The sequence below is a fragment of the Chaetodon auriga genome, chromosome 2 (genome assembly GCF_051107435.1).
Source record: "Chaetodon auriga isolate fChaAug3 chromosome 2, fChaAug3.hap1, whole genome shotgun sequence".
In the NCBI taxonomy this organism is placed as follows: Eukaryota; Metazoa; Chordata; class Actinopteri; order Chaetodontiformes; family Chaetodontidae; genus Chaetodon; species Chaetodon auriga.
In genome coordinates, this window is record NC_135075.1 from 27,980,369 (window position 1) to 27,990,986 (window position 10,618).

Consider the following 10,618-nt stretch of genomic DNA (forward strand, 5'->3'; position numbering starts at 1 on the left):
TCAGTGAGAAAATATTTCCTGTAAAATCTATTCTTGTGTATAGATCAAAGATAAAAGGAGAGAGTCAGAAAAGGAGAAAGACAAAGACTTTTTTGTTTTCTGTACAGTACATATGCTGATCTGATATCTTCTGCTGATTTCACAATAACAAGCGTACATTTCCCTTCATGACTAACTTCCTTGACAGTTAATTAATAACACTAAGAGGAAACTCAAAGTACTTTCTTTGCATGTGTGCGTCGAAGCATTTCCTGTTTGGAGACAGTGGACTCCATTATGTCTGTCTGTGACAAAACGTTCACAGCAGCACATAGTAATGTTCATGAGTGAAAGTTATATTACTTCCAGTGTGGAAGTGGACCGACAGGTTAAAGTGACTAACAAAACCGGCTTCAGTGTTTGAGAGCTTAGAGGAAATCCTGCAACACTGTGGCTGACGCTCTTCGACTAAGTGAAATCATGGAGGCTGTGTTTACAGACAGACTTAACTGATTGATGAAAAAAGGTTAGGATCTATAACACAATGTTCCAGGATCAAATTGAATTATGTTTGTAGAAAAACAGAAATTTTAGGAACAAAATGTGCTTCACTCATTTAGGGAAAAGGTAATCTGAGTTCAGTTCTTGCTGAGTTCATGTTTATGGATGCACTTTAGTGTGACTGTGGTTCATTGTGGAACAGCTACAAACCCAAACAATCTCCATCAATCTGCTACTAATAACAAATAAATAGGACGGACATCACTGTAGAGTTGGGTGTCATCGGCAAAGAAATTAACAAACAAAAGTAAGAGTCATGACAAGCAAAATACATCTCAGTCCATGTGGATGACGACCCCTGTTTTTTCCATCATAACTCCAGTAAACATGCACACATAGACGTCATGTTGGTTTCAAAATGGCTGCTGCACCTTTTGATTGACACCTCATCTGACCAGTGAGGATTCCCCTAGTGATGGTTAAAGCCAACAATAGCCAACGTGCCCGCCCTCTTCTTTTGTGTAAAGATCGAACCAATTACAACCAATGATGCAGCTTCATGCTGTGGTCTCACTGTGTTTTCCAGCTAATAAGGCCCAGACACAGTCGTCTGCAGGTGGAAATAAAAACCTTCTACTTCAATTTATCTGTCAATTCATGAGTGGGTCCAAAACTACGACTGTACTCCAAATGGGTCAAGAGCAGCTCTGGATTTACTTTGGATATGCCTTTGGTAGGCATTTTAGATAAAGTGTACGGGGCTGCTGTTTTAAACAAATGTTTGTTTTTGAACAGGTTGATCTTCAAGACGTGAGCCTTATTTTTACATTGAGCTGGCATATTCAGCCATCACAACACATAACAATATCCATGTTGCTGAACAACAGGAAGAAGAAATGGGAGCTACAGAGAAGGAGGATGACGAGAGTTAATGAGATCTACAATCAATAGTGATGCACATTGATATAAATTATTAACAAATGATTCTGTGTTAATACAGATAGATGTTTGTTTTGCTACATTTTGTTCCTGCATCCTCTTTGCATTGCGCTTTGATGTCACCATACAGTTCGATTATCGGACGAGTAATTTGGAGACTCGCTTTTCATGTAGACTCATGAAGACAGTTGTCTTCCGGAGGTTATGATGGCGGGAAAATCTTCAGAGTTACTGTGTAAATTCTCAGCGGTGAGCAGGAAATGCTGTTGCCTACAGAACGACCTCCAGAGAGCGATACTGGCTGTGGGAACCGCAATGAACTGTGGGACGGTTTAAAGCTCAGGCCAAGAGCTCACTGTAAAGCATAGAGACTCATTGTCTGCTGTGTGCATGTGTGTGTGTGTGTGTGTGTGTGTGTGTGTGTGTGTGTGTGTGTGTGATCGCTGGACCCAGACTCATATAGTGACTTCAGAACTCAAACACACACACTCACTAACCACTTACATAACACACTCTCCTATTTTAAGACCATGTACATTTCCACTGGGCTGACCGACTATTAAATCCCCTCCTCTCCTCCTTCCTGCTCCTCCTCCTCCTCCTCCTTCTCCACTCCACATTTCTTCCACTCCCTCTCCTCTTTTTTTTTCCAATCTCCTCCTCCCCCAGTTCCTTTTTCCTCTTTACTCCTCAAACTCCCTCTCAATCTTTGCACCTCCCATTTTCTCCTCAGCTTATTTCTCCTCTTTTATCTCCTCCAGCTCTCCTTAAGTTTCCTCCTTCATTTTTCCCTCGTTGTGTTTCTAACCTCCACCGTTTCCTCTCTCTGCTTCCTCTCCTCCTCTGCTTACTCAACATTTTCCTCCTGGGTCACTTATTTTCTAATCAGCTCCTCCTCATTGTCTCCTCGTCCCCCCCCCCCACCCACCCATCTGATCCTTTGTCCTTCCTCCCTCTTCATACTAATTTTGCACATTTTCTCCTCTAATTTCATTTCTTTTACTTCCTCCTGCCTCCCTTTGCATCTTCCTTTCCCTCCTTCTCCCTCTTACCTTCATTTTACAGAGGGCAGATATTTTTTCTGTATAATTGTGTGACGGGAAATGAAGAGAGGAGGGAGGCAGAAAGGGAAGTGCTGTTAAAAGCTAACTGAGCACTCTGGTAGCTCACCTGCCTCACATACCAAAGCTGTGTCCTCACCCCTAAGACCCTTTCCCCTCTCTCCCCACTTCCTGTCTCTGTCCACTAAAGAGGCCCAAAAAATATTTTTAAAAACTGAGAAAGTGACATAAAGGTGAGTCGGAAAAGAAAAAGGTACTCGGACACTGAGAGTGGTTACTAAAAATTAAACGGCACAAATTCACCGAATGTGAGAGCGACGAATAAAAGCGAGTCACACGCGACAAAAATAGATGTGACTGAGCGAAATTAGAGACAGCAGAAACATCAAGAGTCACACGGAGAAGTATAAAAAGTCCCATGTGACTGAAAAGGTACTCGCCTATCTGCTTTTCTTTAACTTAGAGTCAACAGTCACTATTGATTCTGGGAAGTTTTTGTTTTTTTCATTCTCGTCAGTCCTGTATCCGCACTCCGCCAACATCCGCCTCGTAACACAACACTCCGGGAATATGAGGGTTCATGAAATTATCAGCACCCATCAGATCAGTATGCGCAGTATCAGTATCACTCCACATTTTCCAAAAAAGTGAGGGTTGTTTTGGTTGCTCGGAGGAGGCGTGTCCTGACATATGTCCCTGCTTTTATCTGGAGTGAGGTTTAACACTAAGCGGGGGCTTATCGTGAATTGCGTGCTTTCTGCGAGACGACGTCATCTTTTATCAATTTAACCTCGCATTCATGTCTTATCAGATGTGTCAGGAGTACAAACTCAACTTGCAGACTCCACATGAAAACTGCGGAGTCAGATCATGAAACATTCTGTTTTGTCTTGAGTCATATGATACTGAGAAAGTCCACTGTAACAGCCACAGACATCAGCTCCTATTCATTCACACACCTTCTCTGAAACTATGCGTTTACCCTTTCAGATCGACTTGTACATCGAGCCTTGAAGAGCATCTCAGTCATCACTAAATCAATGTGGCAGTTTAGAACCGCAACATACAGCATTACCATGGAAGTGCGTGATATCCTGCACGAGGACAAGATTTTAAGAGCTCATCCTCCAACAATGCATGACTCCTTGTTTTTAAAGCCGCACCAGCAGATTGCTGAACATCCAGTAGATATTGAGCAACGTTATCTTTCGTTTGGAGCTTTTTGTCTACTGGATGACTCAAAGTCCAACTACCACTTTCTTTTCAGCTCGGTTTTGATTTCCAGGAACTCCAAAGGGAAATAACTGACTCTTCAGCTGCTAAATGATTCACTAGGCTCAGCAGCTGGTCAATAACTTCATCTGTCTGCCATCTGCTGCTGGACAGGTTGTGCGCAGTGGGTTTTTAGAGCTTATTCACTGAAAACAGCTACATGTTATGGCTGAAAAATGAACTAGAAAGGCTGCAGGCTTGAGAGATGCTATAAATCGTTGTTGAGTTGGGGAACTTTGTTTAAGATGCACGAAAATTCTTTCCCTTTCACACTGGAAGCTACTGCAAGAAATTTGAAGATGTGACTTTGAGCTTTACCAGACTGAAATAAACATTTTGACAATATTCTGACATTTTCTAGACAAAACGATAATACATAAAATAATCAAAAAGTAATGAAAATAATCGTCACTTCTTTGAATTTGTTAAGCTTATTTGTCAAATCTGCATCCTTGCTTTGGAGACATCTAGTGGCAGCACGGAGAATGACACTGTAGCAAACAGCATCAGGTGTTTCTGAACGCAACACATGCTGCGACTGCCTTTTCCTTGTTTGCTGTTGTTTGTTTAAATACATGCTATCACAATGATTTCAAAAATGCCACAATCGCACAGAAATCCTCCACATGGTCACTTTAAGATCAGAGTTAAAGTCAGCAGTTTTTTTAAATAACTGTTACACAGTGTAAACGTCTCTCTTGTGTTTTATTGGAGCGTGTTCAATCCCTCCCTCCACAATCTCCTTTATTTTTTGCATGGTGGCCAAGAGGGGGCGCTGGTCTGTTACATTCACCTTCCAACAGACGGACGTGTTTCCATCATTCTGATAAGGTGTGAAGATTTACACTTGCCACCTGGCCACAAAAATAACTGACATTCCTCTTCACATAAAGCCCTCCCATAGGGGCTGGCTGTAAATCAGCGTCTTTACTGCTTTCACCTTCAGCTGCAAACGAAACCTTTCGAAGCTGCTGACCACGATTATCACACGCCGCCACAACACAATTAAACAAAATCACACACGATTAATGGGGCAGCTCTAATGGCACTGAAGGTGTTGTGTACTGACCGAGCGTGTGAGTGGATCTGGGTCAGTAGTTTGCTGGTTAATATGCACAGTAACAGCGAAGGTCCAGTCAGAGCTGAAGTGAAGGACACTCGGTCAGAAACGCTTGACAGCAGCTCCTGCAGCTTCACTGGGGGATGATTTAATTCACCGTAGGCTCTCTCTCAGTTTTCATTTGTAGAAACTAGTCTGGAAAGGCTGCTGTGTCACACACACACACACACACACACACACACACACACACACACACACATACACACACACACTCCGCTAACCTCAGGTTACTGACTTAATAAATGATTTATCAGCAACCTACAGTCAATACAGCAGCTTTCAGTGCTGCTTTGACTGAGTGACATGCCGACAAACAGTCATTTCTCAAAAACGACTGAATTGCAGCACATTTTCACTGAACTAAATCTCCATTTGGTGTACTACAGCTGTCACATACACCCAGCCTGTGAAATCTGTTAAAGTTGCTTCTGCAAACATGCAACTGGATACATTTCCCTTGAAATACCCTGCGGCACACAGGAAGTGATGCATTTCATGTGTTCAAGTGATGCTTTCTTCATAATTAGATGAAGAAGTGGGAACTTGGCGCGAGCAGCGACTGGCTGAGCAGCAAGAGAAAGTGGAACTCCATCCAAAAAGAAATCAAAGGATCTTGAGGATTACTACCTTAAATCTTAATTCATGCAAGCTTAAAATGCATCAGTGTTTCAAGGTGCTCACGCATTAGAAGAATTATGAAAATTGACTGATTCATGCGTTGATTCATGATGTGTCAAACACACATTCAAGCTCAAGCTTGAGCGCAGATATACCAGGAACTTACATGTGGCAGATGCTGACTTACCACAAGACACACACTCGTACACACACACACACACACACACACACAAGCAGGGCACAAAGAGAGCATTATAGTCAACCCTGAGGTGTGTCCCTGGATGCGATAGCTCTGATGCCGTCCTGAGCTCACAGTGGCCGACTCAGAAGAGTGTCACACATCAGCTCAACGAGGACTCCAACGGCAGCCAAGATTAGATTAACATCAGGGCCAGCAGCTCTCTCTCTCTCTCTCTCTCTCTCTCTCTCTCTCTCTCTCTCTCTCACACACGCACACACACACACACACACACACACACACACACACACACACAGCTTTGTGTCTGCAGAGTAGTAACCAAGGCAGGACCTCTAGACCAGTTTATCAGTCAGAATCATCTAGCTGGAAAACAATGGAGCATTGAAGGTTCCACTGATTTCTTTTCTTTTTTTTTTCGGCCACCTTCTACACTTCCCCAAAAGGTGAACTAAGTGTGTTATCATATCCTAAAGAGCCATCAAGAAGTTCTTTATTCTGAGTTTCAGGGGGAGTTTTATTGTCCCATGATGGTCGAAAGGCTGTTTGAGGGGATTTCTCATCGTGACAAAAGCACAATTCTGAGCAGAACATTGAGTCCTTGCAATGTCGAGCACGAATTACCTGCAACAGACAGCTGGAAATAAAGAGTAAGAGTATCACACCTTATCAGTCCAACCTTGCAGCACATAGAGCAACACCAAACATGGTCATCCTCGATAGAGCTGGAGTCAGATAGCAATGTGCTGAGTCTGAATCCACTTTTGAAACAGCTTGTCAAATCTATTCAGGCTTAACTTAAACCAGTTTTTAATCTAAACTTCATATATGAGGACTAAAATGAAAGTTTTGCCATGTAGATTACATTTTCTTCCCTCCTCACACACATCTTTCTGAACGTTTTGCACGGTGCTCTTTGCTAATTGAAAAGTAATTCCATCAGAGGTTCGTTAAGACTCTGAGTGTTGACAGCTCGGGGTAATTTTCCAGTGCTGAAACTGATCCAAAATGGAACCAGCTATCACAACCCAACCCTCCTGAAGAAACGGTGCAGCTCTACTTACACCTTTTTCTTTTTCAGCCATTACAAGACGTACGAGCCACACGTGAACTCCTCACTAACAGACCCCAGAATGAACATGCAGCATCCATAATTACAAACACCAGTCGAAACGCAGAGAGGGCTTTCTGTGCATTTGACATTTGAGGTGGACTGCCTGAACTTCCCGTCCAGTGTCAGTAACACGGCGGGTTCTGCAGAATTATCCAAAATGTAAATTACCGCGCTTTGTCTGCACATTGAAACAAAACTAAAGACTCCAAAATCTCTTCTTCATTGTCACAGCAGGTTAAACACGGAGGCCAGAAACACCCAATCAGACCCGACAGAGGCAGAAAGAGGCAGAGCGCGAGAGAGGAAGAGAGGAAGCGAGACAAAGGTAGAGAGAGCGAGGGCGAGAGAGAGAGAGAGCGAGAGCGACAGGGCGCGCGCGGCAAAGAGGAGGCTCGCGGTGAGGGGAAGCGACGCGCGGTGCGCAACGCGCGCCTGACGAGCATCTCCGCCTTCTCGCCGCGCTGAGCGCCTCACTTCCCCTTTCACGGCTTATTGAAATAACGGAATTAAATGAAATTAAGTCGGTAAATCGAAGCGAAATTAATTAAAGGTCTTCCTTTCGTTTGAATAACCTTTAAATCTACACAGATTTTAAAAAAGACGAAAACTGTATGGCTGCATGGACACATTAAAGAAAATAACCTACAGACCTGAAGTCTAGCAAATGGACCGCACGACATCCTAAACAACACTGAAAAACAAAAAACAAAAAACAAAAAAAAAAGAAAGAAAGAAAAAGAAAGAAAGAAAGAAAGAAAAAGAGAAGTGAAAATCTAAATAAAGGCTCCCCTGAACGCGTTTGACGCACGCATGTCAAACTGTCCGGACGCGACACGTGAAAAACACATGGAGGAAAAATTAAGCACATTTTCACGGATCATGATCGTTCTGCATTTAAAGCTGTGAAGAAACAGCAAATTCACCCGCGAGCCTTCCTGAGCGAGCGCACGAGAGAGAGAGAGAGTAGAGCCTTTATCCAAATCTACATCACAGCTTCCTCACCAGGAAACACATCCATGCATACAAATAAAACCAGAAATTCACCAAAAAATGAGAACTGCTTCTTCCACCATTAAACTCTTCTTAATTGCATCTCTTGTTTTCCCCCCAAAAAGAGAGAACTAATCTCATTCAAACGCAATCCAGATACAAATAAACACATTTAAATTATATTTCTGGTAAAAATCATAAGGACGATGAGAGCAGCACAGTCATCCTCCCTGCCTTGCTATAAAGGTGTGCAACGAGGATGTCGGTTTTTTCCGTTACCTGTTCTGTTGATGTGGTTTTGTGTATTATTTTGTCCTCCTAATGTCCTCTGAGTGCGGTCCCTTCTCCGCTCTTGTCCGTGTCCTCTTGTGTCCGTGAGAGCGACTGAGAGCTGGACGCGTCGCTTGCCTATATTTTAGCCTGCTTATAAGCCTCTCTTTCTGACCTTTGTCTCTTAAAACGGGGGGACCAGAGACATCAGCGGCAGTGGAAAATCACCGGCCTGCCTCCTCTCAGAGCAACAGGAGAGCTGTGTGTCTGACGCCTTCACGGCCCGCACACAGCCTCGGAATTCTTTCAAGTGCGCCGAGCGAAGGGGCAGAAAGAAGTGCAGGCTGGCGATCGGTGCATCTTTCCAAATTCAGTGGATGAACTCTAAAATCCGTTGGTGGAAAAAACGTATACAACAGTAACAAAGAATATAAAGATTGCGTGAGGAGGACTAATTTTTTGTGTGTGTTTAAGTCTCTTAGTGTGAAATGTCCCACATCAACACATGCCAGGATAAACTTTGAATTATAAACACGCCTGATGAAGCTTTTCTCCTCATCGTTCGACCACAAAGTAGCTTTTTTCCATTTTATCATCAAATGCCAACTATAAGCACTTAAAGGCTCCGCCAAGTGATACAGAAATGTTTTCTTTTTTTAAACCAAGAAATACAAATTTACGAGCAGCACTTGAACGCACCATTAAGGAGCTTTAAAGTGGCAGTTCCTCCACCCATTTCACGAGTTGGTTGGTTGGTTGGTTGGTATCGTTACCGGCTCTCACGAGCACACGCATAGATCATCAGGCGCGCTCCCGATTGCCCCCCTCAACCCCTCCCCCAACCTGCGTGTGCTCGTGAGCAGGCGCCGACGTGCACGCGGCGGTGGAAATAAAGGAACACAGTGTGAAGAGTCCGTGCAGCTGATTCTGTGTGCAGAGGAACAGCAGCAGCCTGATTCTCCCGGAGAAAAATCAGCTTGTATTTTATTATTTGATAAAATATCTTGTTTTGTTTGTATTTTTCCGCCTCAGGCATCGCTGGAAGTTTCATCCAGTGTCCCGCAGATGGTTTATAGTCAACTGTAGTATGAATACTCAGTCTTCAGTGACTTTAACTCATTTATAGTGTCTGTATAGGCCTCCAGTGAAGTAACACAACAATAAACACTATGAAAAAAATACATTAGAATTCGTAGTATTTCCAGAATATTCCACTAGTGTCCACTGTTCCAGGTCAGGAGCAGATACAGGACAGGTTGGATGATTTAACTGATCCTTTTCTTCACAAGGTCGTATTTTCTCTTCGACTAACCTTTTCTCCACATCATCTTCAAAACTAACGGTTGGATAATAATTGAATAAGATGAGAATAATAATGATCCTCAGAGAAGGAATCCAGTGTTCGCTGATTTACTAGCGCCACAGAGAGGCCGGGCAGCGTGCCATTAAATTTACTGAGCACACTAATGCTCAACAACAAATGCGCTGAAATGGATGCGGTGACTCTTAATCTTATTTACTTCAAGGAAACATTTTAGGCCAGTGGGAATTCAAAGTCGTTGGTAACATCATAATAATAGCCACAGTGGCTGGTAATCCAAAAGTTGAGGCTACTTTGTGATAAAAAAAAAAAAAGACTTAATGAACACTTCCCTTTAAGTCAGCTTTGCATTTGGTGCATCAGAGAGCACTCAGCTGAGTGTCGAAGGTCAACTTAACAACAGACTTTTAGCTGAAAGCGTTCATCTGTTCCCTGCTGCATCTTTTGCTTTCTGTGGCTGAGCATCTTCAGCGTTATCAAGGAACTAACTGGCAGAAAGGAGCAGATGAACCATTTGAATAATTGGACGGACATGGTAATACTGAGGTCGGCACAATGTCTGACGAGGAAGCCAGCAAGCACTAAAGCAGAGGCTTGTCTATGTATCTCTATGATACTATATTCAAATACGAGGGGAGGCACGCACAAATTATTGAGCAAACTGCCGGCTGCTCCATTGTGTTGCAGAGGTGGACTCTGGCTAAGCTGACTGACTTCTGTCATGTGGACATTTTGGTTATGTTCACCTTTGCTCTAATTCGACCGTGTTTCAGTGATCATTCAGCGCCACCCTTCTGCCTCTCGGCTTTTACTGAATTCCTTTGCCGTGTCACTTTTAGGCAGGTTCGAGAGGCGGCTGTGATGGAAAATTTCTTGTTCTAGTGGCCAAAATCCTTGACCAGTTCATTCCATTTATAACTCTCGGGACAAAGTGTTGACAGCTTGTGTTAACCTCTGTCCTGAAAACTCTTTATATTCATGTCTTATCTTGAGCCCTTGCCTGGCAGTGAATGTCACCCCTTCATTGTTTTTCAGACATTATCTTACTACTTTGTTTACATTGGCTTTGTGTAACAGCGCCCTCACAGACGTGTGTTGTGGTTTTGAGAGGCACAAATGATGACATGAGGTTAATGCAAATGTAAGAATGATAGATTTAAAGGTGTAAATTAAAATAATCTGACCAGTTGTATTAAGAGTAGAAGCAAACCTGGATGTATATACGTATAAATACTTG

At 43.1% G+C, this 10,618-nt stretch overlaps 1 protein-coding gene across 1 annotated transcript in view; it reads right to left on the reverse strand.

Moving 5' to 3' along the window:
- Positions 1–8,345, reverse strand: part of LOC143329348 (sodium- and chloride-dependent taurine transporter-like) — a 29,010-nt gene extending 20,665 nt beyond the window's left edge. Inside the window, exon 1 of the mRNA XM_076745194.1 lies at positions 8,070–8,345. The gene's annotated coding sequence lies outside the window, so the exon portion shown is untranslated. The remainder of the gene's footprint in view (positions 1–8,069) is intronic.
- Positions 8,346–10,618: the final 2,273 nt, after the last annotated feature.